The sequence below is a fragment of the Crotalus tigris genome, unplaced genomic scaffold (assembly GCF_016545835.1).
Source record: "Crotalus tigris isolate CLP2741 ecotype Arizona unplaced genomic scaffold, ASM1654583v1 scf7180000024460.1087499, whole genome shotgun sequence".
Classification (NCBI taxonomy): domain Eukaryota; kingdom Metazoa; phylum Chordata; class Lepidosauria; order Squamata; family Viperidae; genus Crotalus; species Crotalus tigris.
The window spans coordinates 572,583-592,196 of record NW_024100630.1 but is presented as its reverse complement, the minus strand read 5'-3'; positions in this window follow the sequence as shown (position 1 = coordinate 592,196).

Below are 19,614 nucleotides of genomic sequence, written 5' to 3'. Positions count from 1 at the left end.
GAGAACCACTGATCTATACCTCTTCTGGCCTCTTACCTATCCCCCTGCCACAATCCAGTGATTCAAGCAAGGCTGGTTAGCTGGGTGAAGTTGCCATTTTAAATTTCCCCAAATGCCTACATGTCTTTGAGTACCATGGGCATAATGTCAAGAGCCACAGAAAATTTGAAGGCTTTCCAAAAATATTTTAGGTCCTCCATATCAGTAATACAAAAGTATGGTGGAAAAATAGTGGATGTCAACCAGAGCAGCATTGGTGATTATAATATCAATGAATGCAGCAGGTAGACATCTGAAGGGTGGAAGATAGAACATCCTGGAAAATATCCATCCTTTGGGCAGGGGAAAATATGGATGTAGAAAGAGCAACTCTGTTTGCCTCACTTCAAAATCAGGCTGTTCTTCTTCTATGAAGTGTCCTTTTTCAGAACTGGAGTTGGTATGTTGGCCATTTGAAGTGTCCCCTGATTCATTTCTGTTTTCTAGACAATCCATACTTTTTTCTTCCTTAATGTTTTCAACTTCAGTCTTCCATTCTCCACTCACAAGTAGCACTCCCTGTTTGAACACTCCATCATTTTCATCTTCAACTTGACCTTGCAGAGGGTGGTGAGAATGGCACAAGACATTGTGGGCTGTTCCCTGACTCCACTGGATGACATTGCCAGGGCCCGTTGCCTTGGCAGAGTGAGGAAAATTCTCAGGGATGACTCACACCCCGGTTGGTACTTTTTTACTCTCCTACCATTGGGCAGGAGATACAGAAACATAGCCAGTTGTACCAACAGGCTGAAGAACAGCTTTTATAACTTTATAACTTTATGCATGACAGACTCGTGAGGCCTGCATGATGTGCAATTAGTTCACAGGGTGAAATAAGTTGGGGTTTTGTAGTCACCATGAGTTTGTGGCGAGGGGGGGCACAGAGAGAGGCTCAGCCAATTTCACTGTATACATGTTATACTTTGATAATAAAGGGTTTATTTATTATTACTTGAAACCCAACAATTTCCCCTTCTTTGCCTCAGTGGGTGAAGCATAAACTTGGATAATCAACATACTAAAGGGGTCTGGTCAACTGAAACAAAGAAAGAAAAAACATTTTGCCTACTTGTCTGCATTCAAAGGAAAGCAATCACCCATCACAACAGGTCCTTTGCTAACTTGACCAACATAGCCAAAGTCCACCACAACTCAACACCAACTAAATCCACTTTGATGGGTGACTGTTTAAACCCATGAAAAATATTACTCCTGCTACTGAATTTTAGGTAGATGTTATCTCAGAGATGTTTGGAGCCAAGTTCTCTCTCATTCATTCACAATCTAAGCATGTGCCTATTGACTCATTCAGAGTTAAGAGAGTTGGTGTCTCTCTTCTTTTCCTTCCTTCCTTCCTTCCTTCCTTCCTTCCTTCCTTCCTTCCTTCCTTCCTCCTTCCTTCTTTCCTTCCTTCCTTCCTTCCATCTTTCTTTCTTTCTTTCTTTCTTTCTTTCTTTCTTTCTTTCTTTCTTTCTTTCTTTCTTTCTTTCTTTCTTTCCAGTGCTCCAAGATCTTTGAAAAATATAGTTCAGTGGTTCTGAGATCACATCTGCTAGTTCCTTGAGAACCTTGGAGGGGATTATACCCCAAGGTTCTCAAGGAACTGGCAGATGTGATCTCAGAACCACTGAACTATATTTTTCAAAGATCTTGGAGCACTGGGGAACTACCAGAGGACTGGAAAAGAGCTGATGTCGTTCCCATCTTCAAAAAAGGAAAAAAAATGGATCCAGGAAATTACAGACTTATCAGCCTGACCTCAATACCTGGAAAGATTCTGGAAAAAGTCATCAAACAACGAATCAGCAAACACCTAGAGGCAAACAAAATCACTACTAAAAGCCAACATGGGTTTGTCAAAAACAGATCATGCCAGACAAACCTTATTGCATTCTTTGACCAAGTGACAAAATTAGTGGATCAGAGGAATGCTGTGGACATAATTTACTTGGACTTCAGTAAGGCATTTGATAAAGTAGATCACAATCTACTACTCGATAAGATAGAAAAATGTGGGTTAGACAACATCACCACCAGATGGATTCGTAGCTGGCTGACCGGCCATACTCAACGTGTGGTCCCCAATGGAACTGCATCTACATGGAGGGAAGTGTGTAGTCGGGTGCTCCAGGGCTCTGTTCTGGGCCCAGTGCTCTTCAACATCTTCATCAATGATTTGGACAAGGGGATAGATGGGGAACTCATCAAATTTGCAGATGATACCAAGCTGGCAGGAATAGCCAACACTCCAGAAGACAGGCTTAAGATACAGGAGAATCTGGACAGACTTGAACACTGGGCACTATCTAACAAAATGAAATTCAATGGTGAAAAAAGTAAGGTTCTACATTTAGACAAGAAAAACCAAATGTACAGGTATAGTATAGGGGGTACCTTGCTCAATAGTAGTAACTGTGAGAGGGATCTCGGAGTCCTAGTGGACAATTATTTAAATATGAGCCAGCAGTGTGCTACAGCTGCCAAAAAAGCCAACACAGTGCTGGGCTGCATTAACAGAGGGATAGAATCAAGATCACATGAAGTATTAATGCCACTTTACAATGTCTTGGTAAGGCCACACTTGGAATACTGCATCCAGTTTTGGTCACCACGATGTAAAAAAGATGCTGAGACTCTAGAAAGAGTACAGAGAAGAGCAACAAATATGATTAGGGGACTGGAGGCAAAAACATATAAGAAACAGTTGCTGGAATTGGATATGTCTAGTTTAACGAAGAGAAGGATGAGGGGGGACATAATAGCAGTGTTCCAATATTTCAGGGGCTGCCACAAAGAAGAGGGAGTCAAGCTATTTTCCAAGGCACCTGAAGGCAGGACAAGAAGCAATGGATGGAAATTGATCAAGGAGAGAAGCAACCTAGAACTAAGGAGAAACTTCCTTACAGTTAGAACAATTAACCAGTGGAACAACCTGCCTCCAGAATTTGTGAATGCTCCATCACTGGAAGTTTTTAAGAAGAGACTGGACAGCCATTTGTCCGAGGTGGTGTAGGGTTTCCTGCCTGAGCAGAGGGTTGGACTTCCAACTTTATTATTATTGATCATCGCACAGTCAGCCAGATGTTCAGACTGGATTTGGCATTTTATCTACCTATCGAGTCCTTACCCAGGACCTGGGATAGGCAGATGTGGATGTTTGATGGTATTACAGCTGAACCCCAGGCCAATTGGCAAAGCCCGGATTCCAGGTCCTTCTGGGAGAACAGTAAAGTTAGTGCCAGCCTGACCTCAGGGCAAATGATGTTCCATATACAGAGTACAGCAGCAAAAATGGCCCTCATTCTTAATTCCACCAGATGACTTCTCTAATGGATGTAATCATTAGGTACAGTTCGTTATTCTGTACCTGATGGGATGGGTGAGTGTCACTGAGGAGACACAGTCCTCCATATAACCTGGTTTCATGGCATGTAGAGCTTTACAAGGTATCACCAGCACTTGCAATTGGACATGGAAACAAATTGGTCACCAAAGCAGTTTGTGGAGTAGAAATATAAAGTGCCCAGTTATAGGAAGACACATAAGTGCCTGTGCACTGACTGAAGCTTCTGAAAGGCCTGGGCAGACATGTGAATGCCCGGGACCAGACAGACTGTCTCCTGCCTTGTGTGCATGTGCAAGTTGGGAGAAATGTCTTGCATTGATTGGCTATGATTGTCCCTGCAAGAGGGGTATAAGAACAATCTGTGTCATTTTGTTTTTGGTTCTGTTGTGAATATAATAAAGACAAGACTGCTTGTTACTCCTGCTTGTCTCAATGCCTCTTACTTGGAAACAGAACATTGGCGACGAAGGTGGGATTGCTGCAAAGAAAACAACAATAAGAAGATAGGCTGACTCACCAAGAGAGGCCTGAAGCGCTGGGAAGTTCGGAGTTCGGAGACTGCGACTCTGCCTGCCAGTACGAGAACACTGGAGGAGAGCTTGGCAAAAGGAACCCCTTCTCAACCTTTGCAGCATGAGGTGTTGATGAGGTTTCAGGGAGTAACATTGTCCAAACTAGACTGTCTGTCTGAGTTTGATACAGCTCATCCGGAATGCTGGAGTTCTTACATGGCCCGGGTAGAGAACTACTTTCAGGTAAACCAAATCTGAGAAGACAGTCGTAAAGCTGCTATGCTCCTGTGTGTCTGTGGGCAAGAGACTTTCGATATTGCAGAGAATCTAGTCGCCCCAGCATCACTTGAATCAATTGCTTACGCTGAGCTGAAAAGAATGCTTAGAGAACATTTGAACTGAAGCTTTTGGTGATTGCATGGCGACATGCATTCAAGCAAAGGGACCAGAGGCCTGGTGAGTCTGCTGCAGATTTTATTGCTGCGTTACGACAAGCAGCTAGGCCATGTGAATTCAAGGACCTGGAAGACAGACTTTGGGCTTGTTTAGTTTGTGGACTAAGAAGTTGTGAGTTGCAGCAGAAGATCTTCACAAAGGAAGACGTCTCGTTCCCAGATGCATTGAGAGAGATTTCAGCTAAAGAAGCAGCGGGTGGAGCTGTGAAGGCCTTGTGGCTTGCCAAGAACCTTCCAACTTCAATCACCATCCATCAAGAGGTCGCTCGGGAAGAATCCAAACAGGATCCAGAGATGGAGGTTGGCCGACTTACAGCAGTCAGTGGAGAGAAGGCCTCAAGAGTGCAGAGACAAGACAACCTCATTCCCTCAGTGTTTAGGATGTGAAGGGCGCTACAAGGTCTCCGATTGCTGGTTCTGCTCCACCATTTGCCAGGCATGTGGTAGGCAAGGCCACATTTCCTCCGTCTGTTTGGCTCACCAGAAGGACCAGTCTTCAGAAGAATTGCTTCAGAAAGGTACCAAGGTCCCCAGCCAGCATAGGGTAGGTTTTTGTGCGTCCCATAGAAGCATTTTTAAAACCGGGGCCCATAGCCTGCTCAGGAAGAAGCTTCACATTGACATGAAGTTGCAAGGGGGTTCCCTTATCAATGGAGTTGGACACAGGGTCCGCTTTATCGATCATTAGACACTTTCAACAAGATTTGCTATAGAAGCAGCCTACGAGTTAAACTCAGCCCTTCAAATTTAATTCTCACTGACTTCCAGAATTCCCGAGTCAGTGTGAAAGGGGAGGCCATGCTCAAGGTGCAGTGTAAGCAGTTTGAAGGGTTGCTAGATGTGGTGGTAGTTGGGGGTTATCGTACGAGTCTTATTGGACTCGATTGGTTCGAGGCCTTTGGAATCCAAGTGACTGGACTTCACAGTCTGCAAACGACCGGCCTTTCAGAAGTTTGCAAGGAGTTTGCTGATGTGTTCAGTTCAGAGCTTTGCTCGTACAAGGGGCCTCCCATTTCTTTACGTTTAGACCCAGCCGTTGCACCCATTAGGATTAAGCTAGAGGGGTGCCCTTCGCATTGAAGAATAGAATCAATGCAGAGCTGGACAAGCTGCTCCAGCAGGGCATTTTAGAACCTGTGGACAGCAGTCCATGGGAAACCCCCATAGTAATGCCACTGAAGGCCAATGGAGGTCCGAATTTGTGCGGACTATAAGTGTATGCTTAACAAAGTCTTGCAGCAGCACTCATACCCGATGCCCGTGGTGAGCCACATTCTGGCTTTCCTCAAGGGAGGCCGTGTTTTTGCTAAACTTGATTTGGCTCAGGCCTATCAACAATTACCAGTTGATGAGGCAATGGCTGAGGCCCAAACAATTGTAACGCACCGTGGAGCATTCAAAGTCAAAAGGCTGCAGTTTGGGATTAATGTAGCCCCTGGCATCTTCCAGAGTGTGATGGAGTGAACGCTCCATGATATTCCAGGTGTTTGCCTGTACTTTGATGATGTCCTCATCGCTGGGGAATCATCTGAAAATCTGGCTGAAAGGCTTATTGCTGTCTTGCTGCGTTTCTGCCAAGCGGGGCTGAAGCTAAAGCAAGACAAATGTAAAATTGGGGTCACTTCAACAGAGTTTCTGGGGTTCTGTATTGATACTGAAGGCATCCATCCTGCTGAATCTAAGCTTAAAGCAATTCAGCAGGCCCCTAGTCCCTAGTCCAAAAGCGAACTCCAGGCTTTTCTAGGACTGTTAAACTTTTACAATTCATTCCTCCCTCATAAGGCTGCAGTGGCTGAGCTGTTACACCGGGTCTAGGATAAACAGGCTCCATGGCTGTGGACAAAAGTCCATGATAGGAGTTTTGCAGAGGTCAAGGCCTTGCTATCCTCAAATGCGGTTCTAGCACATTTCAATGAGCAATTGCCTGTATGCATAGCCTGTGATGCATCCCTTTATGGGATTGGGGCTGTGTTGAGCCACTTGAAGGCTGATGGGACATAAGTCCCTGTAGCCTACTATTCCAGGACCCTATCATCTGCTGAACATAATTACGTGCAGATAGATAGGGAAGCCTTGGCCATAGTGGCTGGCATAAAGAAATTCCATGACTTTCTTTATGGTTGCCATTTCATGGTCTTTACAGACCATAAGCCTCTGCTGGGGTTGTTCACAACCAATAAGCAAAACCCACACATCATCTCTCTTAGAATGCTGAGATGGTCTATTTTCCTGTCTGCATATGACTACACACTGGTTCACAAACCAGGCAAAGAAATGGGCCATGCAAATGGCCTCAGCAGATTACCTCTACAGTTAGTGGAGTCAGATCCTGCTCCAGCTCACCACATACTTTCCATTCAGGAGTTGCCTGAGTCTCCCCTCAATGCTAGGGACATGGCTGCTGAAACAGCCACTGATCACACGCTTACACGCGTGCTGACATGGGTCCTATCAGGATGGCCTGACAAGTGTCCTGGCACAGAGTTCCAGAGTTTCTGGAAGAGGAAGTCCGAGTTATCCACCTTCAAGGGATGTGTTCATTGAGGACTAGAGTCTTTCTCTTTCTGCATGAGGGACATCCGGGAATAGTCCTGATGAAGGCGCTTGCACATAGCCATCTTTGGTGGCCTGGGCTCGATAAAGAGATCGAGGTCCAGGTCCATGGGTGCACTGTTTGCCAACAGTCCAGGCCTGAAATGCGTCAGGCCCCTGTACATAGGTGGGAGGAGACACAAGCCCCTTGTTCGAGGGTTCATATCGACTACACTGGGCCCTTTCAGGGGCAACTCTTCCTTCTCCTTGTGGACAGCCATTCCAAGTGGCTAGAGGTCATTCTGGTCTCCTCCACTACTACTGCTAGGACCATTCAGGTGTTGAGAGGGATCTTCGCTTTTCATGGACTTCCAGATGTCCTTGTCTCCGACAACGGACCCCAATTCACGTCTTTTGAGTTTCAGGCTTTTCTACAGACCAACATGATCTGTCATGCCATGTCTGCACCATTTCATCCAGCTTCCAATGGACAAGCTCAGCATATGGTGCACACCACCAAAGATGCTCTCAAGAGGATCATGCATGGCAATTGGCATCACAGGTTGGCTGACTTTCTTTTGTGCCACCACACCATACCTTGCACAGCTACTGGCAAAAGCCCAGCTGAACTCCACTGGGGTCACAGACTCATTACTAAACTGGACAGGTTGCACCCAGACCGGGTGGCTTCACAGGTGTCACAGCCGCGGGCACCTAGGAGACTACAGGTGGACGATCCGGTCCGGGCAAGAAACTATGGGCCTGGACATCTCTGGGTGACAGCAGTGGTATGCAAGTTCTCTGGGCCGCTGTCATACGAAGTGGCTTTGGGCAATGGTCGGGTGATCCGTCGCCACATCGACCAACTGCGCTGGAGACGTCCCAGCCACACTTCCGCTCCTGGCTCTGGTCTTGGGGGGAGGAGGACCACGATTACGATCGTGGACCACAGTCTCTCCATGAAAGTGGAATGTCCCAGGCACCAGAAGGGGGTCTTGCCATGGAGGCGGCTCCTGACTCTGGCACTCCTGATTCGGGCATCGGGTCAATGGGACATTGCTCGCAACCAGTCTGCCAGGCCAATCCAGCTGCTGATCTTGGGCTCCAGGGACAGTGCTCCCAAGAGGGGTCCATTGTGGACTTGGGGAATTCCACCCCACCACTGAACTGGGGGAATTCCACCCCACCAAGGAACTCTGGCTTGGGTTCAGAGGATCCAGCCAGTCAGCAGCATGGGAGGTCGCCTGAGGCTAGGGAGCATCACAGTCCTGGCCTTTCGAGCCTGGCAGGCAAGTTTGCAGGCCAGGACATCACAACCACTCCAAGAAGGTCAGAGCGAGCAAGAGGTCCACCTAAACATTTACAAGACTATGTAAGATGCCTGTCAGTATGTGGACAGGTTTAAGGTCACTTAGAAATAAGAATGTGCTCAAAAGAACATTGACAGTGTTCAGTCAATGGTTGGGCACAATGGTAAACATCATTGGGAAAGAGATATAGGATTGCCAAGGGCTTTCCTTGTAATCTTAAGTATGTTTTGAAATAAGAGGGGAGGGGTGTTATGTCTTGAGCCTGCTGAGTCATTCAGCAGGTGCAGGAGGCTTCAGAAAGGCCCGGGCAAACACATGAATGCCCGGGACCAGACAGGCTGTCTCCTGCCTTGTGTGCATGTGCAAGGCAGGAGAAATGCCTTACATTGATTGGCTGTGACTGTCCCTGCAAGGAGGGTATAAGAACAATCTGTGCCATTTTGTTTTTGGTTCTGTTGTGAATATAATAAAGACAAGACTGTTTGTTACTCCTGCTCGTCTCAATGCCTCTTACTTGGAAACAGAACATTCCCCATTCTCAATCACTGGCCTGATGTCTCAGAATCTCTCACTCTGTCTCTCCACCTGTCCATCAGCCTGCTTTGGTCACTTACCCACTTGCCCAGCTTAGTTCACCTATGCTGTCCTCTGGTGTATCTGGCATTTCCTCTGGTCACTGGGCCATTTACTCTCCTGGAGCAGCTGGTTTCCACCATCTCCTGGTGCATCTGGTGCCCCCTGTGGTCACTGGCTTGCCCACTAACCTGGATCAGCTCATCTGTGCCATCTGCTAGTGTGTCTGGCACCCCTTCTGGTTCCCTCACTCACCTGCTTTGCTCTCTCTCCCTCCTTTCCTTTCTCCCCCCCTCCCCCCCCCTCTCTATTTTGCCTTGGTTGTTTCTTGTAAAAACACCCCTCCCAAAGCAGAAATCACACAGTGGGGTGGTTGCAGGGTGGGCCAGTAAGTCCTTCTTCTCCTCCCTCCCTTTTCCCCCTTCGTTATCCAGTCTCTACTCCCCTTCCTTCATGCTCTGTGTGTGCACACTCTCTCTCTCTCCCCCTCCCTCCCTCCCTCTCCTCTTTTGCTGCTTACATGGCCTCCTTCTCCACTTGCCTTCACTATCTCCTTTTTGCCTCTTCCATGGTTCCTCTGCTTGCTTCTGTGTCTCTCTGCATCTCTTCTTCCTTCCCCTATGTCCTCCTTTGTTCTTCCCAGTTTCCCACCATCTTCCTTTTATCCCCCTCTGTCCCATGCTGCCTCTTTCTCCCTCAATTCCAGGCAATCCCTCCACCTGGTGATTATCTGAGATGTCCCACCTGGCCACTGGCCAGGTGCCATCCCTCAGGCACTTGCATCCAGCCACTGGTCAAGTGCCACTGCTCCAGGACACCGGTAGTCACCTGCCACCCAGCTGATTTGTGCTGATCAACTGAAGCTGTGCGCTACTACTGCTGTCAATGGCAGGGCTCAATAGAGCCTTGGCAAACACAGACTCCCAGCCTGTACCCCCACCAGTCATCAGCTACCCAGCCAATCAGCACTGATCAGCCAGAACTGCATGCCTGAATTCCAGCAGAGCTCCAGCAAACACTGCATGCCTCCAGCCAATCCTCCAACTACACACACAAATTGAAAGTGTCTATGGAGATTCTCAATCATCCAGCACTTCTGTGCTTCTGACACAGAAAAAAATGGACCTGCTTATGGAGCATAAACATATGACCCCAAATTGGACCACTTATACCATTTTACAAACAACTTCAGTATTATCTTTTCAGCTGCCATTTCTTCTGTCTTAGCCAAAATAAACACACCTTGCCTGGCCACAAAAACTGTGAATCCAGTACAAAGGTTTCTGGAGAAGAGCATGAGCAACTCTAGAATCCGTTTGTTCTGTTCTCGAAGAAGAGGCATTGAGACAAAGCAACGGTTTCACACAGTCCTTCTTTATTGCAAACACCAACAGAACAGCTTGCAAAAATAGTGCGGCCCACTTTTATAGCCGCCCTGCATATAAGGATGAACAGATATACAATATTCAGAAGTAACTACCAATAACTGCAAGTATACCTGAATAAATATCTGTTTTGCAATCATCTTTATTGAGTTATCTGTATGATCTGGGATTACAAAGCATCTTAATTCTGGATCAGAACAGAAATACATGGTAGCTTTCCAGATCTTTTCTATCTTGGCCTCTGGTTTCTAGTGTTTGGGGATAAATCATCATCCCTAAGTACTGCCTAATATTTCAAAGATCAAATCTCTATTGAAAATATTTTATGTTAAAGTAATAAAGTAAACTCCCTGGAGAAGGGCCTAATGCTGGGAAAGATGGAGGGCAATAGAAGAAGGGGATGACAGAGAATGAGATGGCTGGATGGAGTCACTGAAGCAGTAGGTGTGAACTTAAATGGACTCCAGAAGATGGTAGAGGACAGGAAGGCCTGGAGGAACGTTGTCCATGGGGTCGCAATGGGTCGGACACGACTTCGCAATTAACAACAACAACAAATAAAGTAAAATTTATTTTGGGTGAGAAGGTTCCCCAAAGAATTAAGTGCTGAGTTCAACACAGAGTATTTAGGATGTTAATATTTAAAAATAAAAAAACCCATATTTCTTCTTCAACTATGAATTGATTTTCAGAATACAAACTAAGCTTCTGGATGTGAGTATGTAAGTCTCCATTAATGACTGAAGGCACCCTGAATTTCGAATTTTGAATCACTGCAGCAGACGTTTCCGAACTGACACATAACTTGTGGGATAATAAATGCCACAACAACAAAGAAAGCTGGTTGGTTCAACTTCACAAAAAAGAGGATTTAAAAAAAAGCCACACTTGGAGAACCTGAAACCAAACTGCTGTTGCAGCTCCCACTGAGCAAACATTCTCCTCGGGAATTTGCTAAATTTGATGGGAAACATAAGTGGAGAGAAAAGTAGTAAAATCAAGTGGAAATTATTTGCTGGTCCCCATGTTTGTCTGTCTCAAAATAGGGATTAATTACTCATCTCTAAATGGGATTCAAAGGTACCTAGGCAAAATCCTAACTGAATCCATATTAAGATGCCACTCTTTGCAGCCATGCTCAAAGTCTTGCTTTATCCTGGATTTCCTATGAGTGTTTTATTAGCACATTTTGGGCCAAATATTTTGGTGACCCTCACTGGACCATCTTCAAAGTTTGGACCCACATCTGTCAATTCTCAATTTAGCCTGTTTACTCATTCAGGGTTCAGAGAGCTGAAAGTTCTCTTCCATTCAATTATCCAAATCATAGTGATTTTTTTTTGTGTTTATGTTAGGACTCTGGAGACCTTTCTGCACACTTTCGAAAAATTTAACACAAACCTGTCAGGAAATATTTTTGTGTCAATATCAAACCAAAAAGCATTGTTGGGTGGAGTCTGTGTCAGAAATGCTGGGTATATACAGAAAGAAAAATCTGAGGGTAGTTTTAGATCAAATGGATTTTGTGTTTACGTCTCTTGGCTGACTCTGATTGGATCCGAAGCATCTGTCTGGAAAGAGATTTTGCTTTCTTCCACCTCTTATTTTTCTCTCTAAAAAAGCAGGTGCTACAGAGAAGGCTCAGTCAGGAACACAACACATGTTGCTGCAGCTTCTCTTTCTGCTGATTCTGTGGCCATGGGGATCTGGTTTGATGCACAAAGCCAAATGCCTCCTCACTCTGAAGCAGGATGAAGTGGACCCAGACCACTATTACAAGCCAGGAGATTATATGATTAGTGTCATAGTCTCTGCAAGGGATGCCAGGTTTCAATTATTAAGCTTTGATAGAAGTCCTTCAACAAAATTCTCCGCGTAAGTCAATTTTCCTGCCCTGCATTACAGCCAGTTCAATAAATGTCTGCATGTCCTGCCCTTCAAAAACACAATGCTCTCTCACGGATTGCTCTCTCTGCTAACTTATTTTCTGATTCTGTCTTGGGGTTGGTGATCTGCACACTGCAGATCACAAAACTCATTTCAAGCTTTTAAGTATAAAAACCCAATCATGATATTTTCCCCCATCCACCTTTCAATTCTGTCCTATGAGTAGAGTTAAATTGCAGACATGGAAGAAAGAGTGAAATCTCTCTTCCGATCCAGTCCAGAGCTGAGCTGGTATCCATGGGGCACCTGGTCCAACTACAGCAGAATGCCATGTTTTCTCTATGCATCAGAGATAACTCCACCATTGTTTCTGTCTACTAAAATTTGCTGCTGGGGTGAAAGTATTTCAATTAAGAATCGATGAAAAGGGAAAATATATCTCATTTTCATTCACGAGTTAATGCCAGAAGCCAAAAAGAAAAAAAATGAAGAAATAATCTATTAGTTGGTTGGTTGGTTCATTGATTGCTTTAGTTATTTATTTGCTTATAAAATCTATCCTCTGTGCCTCTCTGGGTGACTTACAATTAAAAGAAGAAATTGAAAACAGGAAAAAAAAATGAAAGAAAATGCCCGAAAACAAAAATTAACCAACAAAGCTCCATAGAACAGGGGCTCAACCTTGATTCTGCCCAAGACACAGAGAAAATAATCTGGTCTTTAATAAGTTGTTTACTAAGACAGACAAAGTAGTTCATCAAATATCACACAAAATGCTAGAAGACCTGCACATGAAACTGAAATTGTGCTAATTTAACCAATTTAATTTAACTATGTGATTTAAAAGCTTCCATTGTTTTTAATTCTTTTTCATTATAAGTATTTTGGAATATCATAAATTGTTTGGGAAAAAAATTGTGATTAAGTCTATTAAATGTATTATCATGGAATGAAAGTTAAATGTTATTGATATGTTCGTACCTGCAGAAAATCAATGAAGCGTTGTTGGAAATTTATACCCTTTTTTTTCGCCATTGAGGACATCAACCAGAATGACCATCTCTTATCCAACATCACCCTGGGTTATAATATCTATGAAAATTTCTTCAAGGTAGAAATGACTACAGATCCTTTGCTGGACCTGCTTTCAGACGGGGAGGCCAATGTGCCCAACTACAGGTGTGGAAGGCAGAGAAACACAGTGGCTGTTCTGGAAGAGGCCGAGGTTGGCATCTCCATCCAGATGTCCACCATGTTGGGCATCTACAAAATCCCTCAGGTGTGTCTTTCTTGGGGAGACAGTTTTGAGTCATGCAGCTTTGAATCAGAGTTCCTCTGCAAATGAGAAGCAGGTCTTTTTAATGGAAATGATAGGACTTGGATGTTGCTTGTTCCATATAAAATACCATCTTCCATTTCTTTCAGATCAGTTATAGTTTTGCTTCTAAGATTCTGGGGGATAAAAGTCATTTTCCTTTCTTCTACCCGATGCTACCTGCTGAAGGAGTCGAATACCCAGGAATGATCCAGCTTCTCCTCTATTTCAAGTGGACATTGGTTGGTCTTGTTGCTCCAGAAACTGACCAGGGGGAGAGGTTCATGAGGACGATGTCTTCTTTGATGTTAAGGAATGGCATTTGTGCTGTTATATATCAAAGCTTTCCATTAAATGTGGGAAATTTGAATTTCAACTCAGATGAATATTACAAATGGGTAAAAGTCAATGTTTTTGTTTATGGTGCAGAGACTAACTCATTCTTGACAGGAATGAAGATTATAGATGCGATACTGACACACCTTTCTGAACATGTTGTAGGTAAAGTCTGGATTACCACAGTTCAGTGGGGTTTTAATCTTGAAGTTACTTTTAATTTATTTTCCTTGAAACATGTTGGTGGGTTGTTTTACATTCTGATAAAGGAAAGGAAATTGGCAAACTATCATGCTTTTAAAAACTTTGCTAACTTCCTAGCTGACTTTTTGGAGAAAACCTTTAGATGTTCATCCGTTAAGGATGCCTTTTCATTAAAAGTGTGGAGACGGTGTAGACAGACAGAAGAACTGGTGGCTCTGAGGAAAGAGGACATTGATCGGATCCTGACCCTGGACAACTATCTCATCTACAACACCATCTGGGCTGTTGGAAGGGCCTTAAATTCAGCTTACATATCCACATCAAAGAGATCTGTGAGGAACAGAGGTATGAAGATGGAAGCTCCAAGGCTGAAGGCTTGGCAGGTATTTCTTTTTCCATTAGTCATATTTCCTTGAAAAATGGGAAATAGTTTTATAAGTGGATGCCTTGCTTATTCATTCTGAAAAAAACTAAATTATCCTGAAAGGCAAATCCAATCTGATTCCATCCTTCCGTGTACTTCACTTTCTTTTCCATTTCACTATGATCCTTTTGTTTTAGTAATATTTTCTTGCTTTAAGTTTTCAAAGCAAATCCATTGATAACTTGATTTTTCAGCCATCCTTTTTTCTCAAACTGATGAGGTGATATAAACAAGCAGTCAACTTGAGATTACATATCAGACTATTAGAGACATTCAGGTAATTCTCTCCAATCTCAGAAAGAAATTACTAGTAGCCGCAAGAGAGATGTTGTGGACCAATATCACCACTGAAGAACAACACAAGAAAGTAAGAATAATGAAGCTTCCTACTTTACTGTATTTATACAATTAATGATACAAGACAAGAGAAAAATCTAACAACAACCCCCAAATGAAAGGAAAATCTGAATGGCTGAAATTTCTTTTACTTGTTAATTAGTTTTAGATTAATAAAAAATCATTGAAAAAAGATTATTTTTTTTGCCTTTAGAGGAATTATATATTACTGTTGCTGTGATAAAGTGGTGGGAACAGAAACCTGACCAGATGCTTAATTCCTCTCCTTTATAGACATTATTCTGATCTACATATTCAAATATTAAGTTAGCAGCTGTTATTATTTCTCTGCTTATTTGTATATTTCTATCCAAGGACAAATCTGACACTAAACCTGTTTTTCAAGCAGATAGACAGAAATGTTTAGATCCCTTCCAGGGTAGACTAAGGGGTTTTTTGCAAAGACACTCTAATGTCCCTTCTAAACTCTGATTTATCTTATTTTCTTTCCAGCTTCACCCCTTCCTTCAAAGCCCTCAGTTTTACAATAATTCCATAGAAGGGGTGTATTTTGATGAGAAAGGAGATCTTATGGCTGACTTGGACATTGTGAACTGGGTCTCATTCCCCAACAGAAGTTATATAAGAGAGAAAATTGGGAGTCTAGAAAAATGGGAATCCCAGGATTTTAAATTATCTCTTGACCATACGATTACCGCCCATTTGGAAATGCTTAATAAGGTGGGATTAATATTTAATTTATTCCATTGAAGGTGGCAAAAACAGTATGGCAATTTGGAGGGGTGGGCAGGGGATTGCTTTCAATGTCTTTGAGTTTTCATATCAGTTGATCAGACTCGCAAGAGTGAGAACTTCATTATTAGATATTCATGAACAATAATCTTCAATTTTCATACTAATTATTCACTGACTCTATGAAAAGGGAGGAAGACTGAGGGAGCCATTCAAATAATGTGGTTTACCTAGTCCAAGCAAAATGTCCGGCCAATATATCCCCAAGAAATTAACTACTGTATCCAAGTTTAAAATAAAAGCCTAAATTTGTAGCATGTGTGAAACATTTAAAGGAAAGAGAAATGGAGGAGAAGAGTGCAATTCAATCTTTTTTATTTTCCTCATATTTCCTCTTGGCTTCTACTTAGTCAAAGCAAAATCTTGTACTAAACGTTCTGCAATTTTTCTGGAAATAAGTTTATTTCATGGAAGTTTTATGTATGCAGCCCCTCTCACTATCCAGAGATTTATCTCCTTTCCCCCCTCAGCCCTTGCCTCCTTCTGCATGCGTGGAAAGCTGTCATCCTGGATTTCAGAAGGTTGTTCAAGAAGGGGAGCCCATCTGCTGCTACGATTGTCATCCTTGTGCAGAAGGAACCATCTCCACCATAGAAGGTGGATGACACCAGAAAATTGGGCAGGTTTTGGGGAGGTCTATAGAAGCAGACATTGCTCATGCAAGGGGTTTTTTTTGATAGTCATGGTTCTTTTAAAAATAAACTCTTTTTGCATTAGAAATGGAAAGGAATAATCTTGGAGGTTGAATGAGGAGTCGAATATTAAAAGACAGGGAACCAAAGAAGGCTTGGAATTGGAAGAGAGATGGCATTTCTTGCTCTTCATCTTGTTTCAGCTTCTACCATTTTTTTTCTTGATATCTCTGGAGAAATTGAGAAATCCTTTCTTTTCCTCTCTCGTCTCTCCCTGAATCTAGAATAGAATAGAGCTGGAAGGGACCTAGGATGTCTTCTACTCCAGCCCCCTGCTCAAGCAGGAGAATCTATACTATCTCAGACAAGTGACTGTCTAGCCCTTCTTAAAAATCTCCAGTGATGGGGCACCCACGATTTCTGGAGGCAAGCTGTTCCACTGGTTAATTGTCCTCACTGTCAGGAAATTTCTCCTTAATTCCAGGTTGCTTCTCTCTTTCATCAGTTTCCAACCATTGTTTCTTGTCCTGCCCTCTGGGGCTTTGGAGAATAATGTGCCCCCCTCTTCTTTGTGGCAACCCCTCAAATACTAGAATACTGCTATCATGTCTCATCTGTTTCTTCTTTTCTTTAGACTAGCCAAACCCAAGTCCCACAGCCATTCTTTGTATGTTTTAGTCTCCAGGCCTTGGATCATCTTAGTTGCTCTTCTCTGAACTTTTTCCAAAGTCTCAACATCTTTTTTGTGATATGGTGACCAAAATTGGCTGCAGTATTCCAGGTATGGTCTTACTAGGGGTGTATAAAATGGTACTAATACTTTGTGTGATCTTGATTCTATGCCTCTGGTTTCTTCTTGAATTTCTTGTTTTTCTTTTTCAGTAGTATTATGCTGGTCTGGGCTTTTATGATCCCATTTTTCAAAGTTTCCCACGCTTCTTGGGTTCTTTTCCCCTTTAGGATTTTCATTCTTGTATAAACATTTTCAATGTCTGAAATGGTATCAGGTTCTCTCTGAGTTTGTTAAAACTGGTTATTTTGAAGTTTAAGACACTGGTTGGATTGTTTATTATTGCTAGTGTTTGCATTATATTAATTTCCAGTATGACATGGTCACTTTCACCCCAGGTTCCGGCAACTACAGCTGGAATTGGGTATGTCTAGTTTAGTGAAGAGAAGGACGAGGGGGGGGGACACGATAGTAGTATTCCAATATCTCAGAGGCTGCCCCAAAGAAGAGGGAGTCAAGCTATTTTCCAAGGTGCCTGAAGGAGGAACAAGAAGCAATGGGTGGAAACTAATCAAGGATAGAAGCAACCTAGAACTAAGGAGAAACTTCCTGACAGTTAGAACAATTAACCAGTGGAACAACCTGCCTCCAGAAGTGGTGAATGCTCCAACCCTGGAAGCTTTTAAGAAGAGACTGGACAGCCATTTGTCTGAAATGGTATAGGGTTTTCTGCCAGAGCAGGGGGTTGGACTAGATGACCTCCAAGGTCCCTTCCAACTTTATTATTGTTGTTGTTGTTGTTGTTACTATTATTATTATTATTATTATTATTATTATTATTATTATTATTATTATTATTATTCCCTCTATCACTTCTTCTCTATTAGTATGAATTAAGTCCAGTATAGCTTTACGTCTAGTTCCTCCTCCATCTTTTGGATGACAGTTGTCAGCTAGGTTGGTTAGGAATCTGTTTGATCTCCCGCTCGCTGCATAGTTTGTCTCCCAGTTAATATCTGGATAGTTGAAGTCCCCCATTATTACTGTGGTATGCTTCTTACCTAAATTTGTTAACTGAATGGCAAAGAGTCCATCTATTTCTTCTGATTGGTTGGGTGGCTTGTAATATACACCTATGGCTATGTCACTTTCTTTCTTTTTTATATTGACCCATATACACTATGGAGAGATTTTATCTTTGATCATGTGCATTTCTGTAGATATGTAGTGTTCTCTTACATATAGTGCAACTCCCTCTCCTCTTTTTGTAGATCTGTTTCTTTTGAACAATTTGTATCCATCCATTAGTCCATTCCATTCATGGGTTTTGTCCTACCACATTTCTGTAATGCCAACTACCTTATTGTTTGATTTGTTTTCTTGGGATTTATGATTGGTTTTGGGTTCTAGAAATTCTAAAGATTGGTCAACCTTCCCTCTCAATTTTAGTTTAAAGCCCTAATGATGAGTTGGTCCAGTCTTTTTCCAAGTACATTTTCCCCTGTTTTCATGAGGTTCAGCCCATCCCTTGCCAAGAGTCCTTCATGTAAGAAATGCAATTCATGATTCAGAAAACCAAAGTTTTCTTGGTGACACCAATCCTTTAGCCCAGGGGTCTTCAAACTTGGCCCTTTTATGATGTGGACTTCAACTCCCAGAATTCCTCAGCCAGTGTGCCTGGCTGAGGAATTCTGGGAGTTGAAGTCCACAAGTGATAAAACAGCCAAGTTTGAAGACCCCTGCTTTAGCCAATGGTTTATTTCTAGAATTCTTTTTCCCTCCATGAGTGTTGGACTTTCATTGGGAGTACTGATGAGAATACTACGTGTGCTCCTAGCTTCTTAACTTTATTGCCTAGTTCTTTATAACCTCTCATTATTGTACTCAGATTCTTTGTTATGTCATTCATCCCAATGTGGTGGAGAAGGAAAGGATAGTAATCTGTAGGCCTAATTATTTTGGTTAGGTTCTCAGCCACATCTTTGATTTTTGCTCCAGGGAGACAACATCCTCCCTGGATTGTATGTCTGGTCTGCTGATGGATGGTTCTGTTCCTTTAAGGACAGAATCTCCTATTACCAACACTCACCTTCCTTTTTGGAGCCCTGCAGTCTGGAGTGTTTTTCTGTTTTTCTCAGGTGTGTTTGTTGATGTGACTTTTTAAGGGATATTTGAAGTGGCTTTTTAAGGGACACTTGAAGTTGTTTCTTTGCTAAGCATCTGCATGTTTTCTTTGAGGGGGAGGTTGTGAGTCTGCATGTTTCCAACTAACGGGAAAATCGATTGCTCAGTTTTAATGGGGCTGCTTCTGGTTGGTTGGGTTAGATTGGGCAGAAGGGGTTTGTTACTTGTATGCGGCTTCTTTCTTTGAGTGTTGTGTTTCTTTCTATGTGTGACATACCTCCATTTGTCTTCCTCCAAGGGTTTATCAGTAGGGTTAAATCCTCTAGGTGTTATTTGTTTGTTATTTGGTTTGGTTTGGATAGAGCTTTCTTTTTTATGTTGGGGTTTGACTAGTGTTGCCTCTAAGTCCCTTACTTTTTCCTCCAGTAGTTTAAATTGTTTACATGTAATGCATGTGTAGTTTGAGTGTTCTTTGGGCATAAACATATACATGGAACATGTATTGCATATCACAATAGTATCAGTCACCTGTTCCATGAGTTTGTTGTTTGAAAATCCCTCTAGTAGCACTGAAGGATGAAGTTGTTTGTTTAACACTCTCACAAACATGTCCAGCCTTGACTTCCTCCCTCCCTCCCTCCCTCCCTCCTTTCCTGAT